The sequence below is a fragment of the Cupressus sempervirens genome, chromosome 11, assembly GCF_028749045.1.
Source record: "Cupressus sempervirens isolate cs-2001-9-10 chromosome 11, ASM2874904v1, whole genome shotgun sequence".
Classification (NCBI taxonomy): Eukaryota; Viridiplantae; Streptophyta; class Pinopsida; order Cupressales; family Cupressaceae; genus Cupressus; species Cupressus sempervirens.
The window spans coordinates 174,872,212-174,875,826 of record NC_143128.1 but is presented as its reverse complement, the minus strand read 5'-3'; the positions used below and the strand labels follow the sequence as shown (position 1 = coordinate 174,875,826).

At 45.0% G+C, this 3,615-nt stretch overlaps 1 pseudogene; it reads right to left on the bottom strand.

Annotated features, from left to right (window-relative positions):
• Positions 1-227: 227 nt before the first annotated feature.
• On the bottom strand, positions 228-1,490 carry LOC149528767 (UDP-glycosyltransferase 91D1-like; annotated as a pseudogene).
• Positions 1,491-3,615: the final 2,125 nt, after the last annotated feature.

The window sequence follows — 3,615 nt, the reverse complement described above, 5'->3', positions numbered from 1 at the left end:
CCTCTCATGCTGCTACAAAAACTACCGAATCCCCACTATATGACACTCGAGCCCAAATCACTGTGTTCCTTTTCTTTTTACAAGAATACCGTGGTGTAACTGACCCAACTAATTTTGCATTATCTGAAATGGTGATTCAAGTTATATCTAACTAATTATGCTATCAAGAATTTTGTAAATCTAGTGGCAAGAAAATGATTAAGAAATTCGCTGAAACAGAATACGGGTTATGACACCTCCTCCTCCTTCAGTAACCTGCAAACAGCCTTCCTCACGTCTTCCTTGGAGAAAAAATCATCTTCCTCATTTCTACTGATCTCCACCCCAAGCTTCAGCTCCTGGACTAAAAACTTGGCATTTAAGGCCTGTTCGTACTGCAGTGGAACAGTCATAAATGGCACCCCAAACCTCAATCCTTCACACATCGAGCTCCACCCACAATGAGAGAGAAATGCTCCGGCAGAAGGATGTGCCAAAATGTGCCACTGAGGCGCCCACTCCGTCACCACAACTCCTCTTCCTTTGGTGCGCTCAACAAAGCAACTCATCGGCCATCTGGTGGAGAAGAATGAAGAGAAATGCAAGCTCGCTCTCTTCAATGCCCAGCGCCAAGGCGGCCAGCTCTTGATGTGTGACTCTACATTCGCTGTCGAAGGAGACCACCACCACCGAACGCGGCTGCTGCAAGTCAAGCCAGGCCAAGCAACGGTCATCTGCCGGTGGCGGAGGGAGATCGGGCATCTGAAGCCCCACGGGAAGAACGGGCCTGCCGGTGGTTGTTTCTTGATATTCCAAGTATTTCCATTATAATTTTGTGCTTGTATTGAAGCCTACAATAAAGCTACCCTGAAAACACATGCTCCATCGCTCCGCCATGTTAAGGAGTTGTTCCGTCTTTTGGAATATATGGATGTGCCTCCGAGATCCAAAGGATGAATGCCGAATATGAGCCGAGGGGAAGCCAGGCGGCGACACGATCAGATCTGGGAGTGATACGCTCTTCTCTTGTACCATGGCTTGATGGCCTAGAAGAAAGCCTGAACTGGAGGCGGAAGTCGTGACGAAAAATATGGCTAGAATGCCCTGTTTGGCGGCGATGGGAGAAGCCCAGTATTGCGTCATGTCGTGGATTACAAAATCCGACGAAACCCTTTCCAATGGCTTCCCCAGCTCGTCCATGGCTTTCGTAAGTCAAATGATCCTCCTCGCTCCAAGTCTGCAGTGGACTAAATGCCTACAGACAGCCCTTCTTCGGACGGCAGTAGAAGCTCAAGCAGATCAATTTCTGGCATCGGTTGTAGCTGCTGCCTGATCCATCTGATATTGAGGGGAGTGGAGAGGAATGAGATCTTAATACCGTGAACACCTAATCTCTTGGTAAGCTCTAAGAAGGCTCTGATGTGGCTTTTTGAGAGCCAAGGAGCCATCATAACATGGAGCTGCCACTTCTTTTCTTCCATACTACTGAAGTCAGATCGTATGTTTTCCATCAAGACCCTTCCATTGGTCGTTTAAAATGTAGTAGATTATCCAGCATAACAAGGGAATAATAAGGGAATAGAATAGACGAGGAATGATTGTAAACCACACAAGCTACCAGTCTGTGCTTCCTACTCATATTAACTCGTCTACATTGGTTATTAAGTTATTAGGCTATCAATTACCATATTCATTTGCGGATGGCTTAAATATTACATGCTAAAGAGTCTGTTTGGTTCTATTTTCTATTTGGATTTGTTTTTTTTTTTTTCTTTTTCTAATGAATAGTTATGTTCTATTAAAAAATATACTAAGAATACAATTCACAAAAAAGGGGTTGGGGGATACAAGATCATCCCGCGAGAGAGTTCAAGCGGCCTAAGTCAGATCTAAACACACGACATCAGTCAGAAATAGCAACTATTCATAAAAAAAAAACATATATAGCAACCTCAAGCTACCAAAGCAATGGCAACCGAGGGGGGAGGATCATCTTTGTCATTAAAACCCCAATCATTGGTGAGATTGGGAAGAGAGCTAGGAATAGACCAGCCATCATTAGGAGCAACAGTAACAGGGGGATCAGTGGTAACCTTCACATCTTTGACCTCAAACCGCGGAGGAGAGATCGTCAGCGCCAAGCAGGGCCATTTGTCAGCATTATCTCGATAAGCATGAGGAGGAGAAACCAAGGACTAGCCAGAGCCACCACAGGGTGGTGAGGCAAAGTGGCACCTCTAGTTACCAGCCCCACCACTAGGAGAGCGGTGGCGGGAGGCCTGCGAGCACAGAGTGTGCGAGTGGCAGTCTGAGGAGTGGCACTGTTGTCGATGGCCACAAGGCATCGAAGTGTCTGCCGAGGCATCGGGAGGTACTCAAGCCACAGTGCAAGGGGCATTGCCTGTGTGGTTGAGCAGTTCCTGCAGGTGAGCAACTTTCAGGGAAACTTTGTTAGCTTGCACCTGTATCTACATAATAACATTGTTACAAATACAAGTTTTAATGTACATTTCAATGTTAACATCCAAAAAGATGTGTGTGAATAAAATAGCATTTCTATCTTTCCGCAGAGTAAAAAAAATTTCCATCTTGAATGTATGCCAGATCTGGGAATACTTTCTAGGAATTCTGGGGGAATCACCTAGCAAGATCATGTGCCATAAAAATGGTTTTGGCCTACAGGGCTTGAAAAAATCATGAATCTAGTGCCAGTAATTCTACACACATTTACAAAATCAGAAAATATGCAGAAAGGACTCAGGCTGACCATAGAAGGGGCATCTAGGATTAGGAACCCTAATGTGCTTGAGCTGAGGCCCCAAGGGAAGACCTTGGAAGGCAAGGCACCAAGCAAAGTGCATGATCTTGGGCTCAATAATAGTGCACCAAATGGTATCAAAGCATTTTCACCATTGAGAAAGTGAAGATTGCAGATGCCATCTCTTGTTGAGCATGTCAACCATTGAAAGATGGGGTGAGAGCCATCAGTATCCCTTATTGGGCTTGTAGTTGGCAAAAGGAGTGTCAGGATACCACTTCCAGTCATGCCACCAAGGATGACTAGACTAGATTCCAACCTTGTGCACCAAATATACAGGGATAGAGGAAAGCAAAAGGTCAAAAGTCTGTCGATCTGCATGGGCAAGGCAGTATTGAACCTACATGTCTTCCCAAGTCCTGAAACTCATACTGACTCTGGAAAAGAGATCTTTCACAATGAAGAGCATGTGGACCTTGGATCTTGGCAAGAGGATTACCCTGAATTTCAAACAAGAGAGACCGCCAAATATTCTATTGATCTAAGGAGAGGCCATTACAAAAGTCATCCCCAACCCAATGAAGCCAAGGCTTGATAGCCTCCCAAGCTTTCTAGATGTTATTGATAAAAAATGAGCCCTGTATGACAATATGATTGCATATGATGAGAAGGGTTTGAAAACCAATCCCTTTCCATGCAGGTCTATTGACAGGGAAGCCAGAAGAAATGCAATGGTGAACTAGAATCTTCCAAGCTTTGTCTCCAGTAATAGCTCAAATGATCCACTTGGCACAAAGCGCTAGGCCTTGTTTTTGAGTGGAAAGTAGACTGAGGCCACCAAATTCTTTAGGAAGGCAACAAACATCCCAAGCGACTCT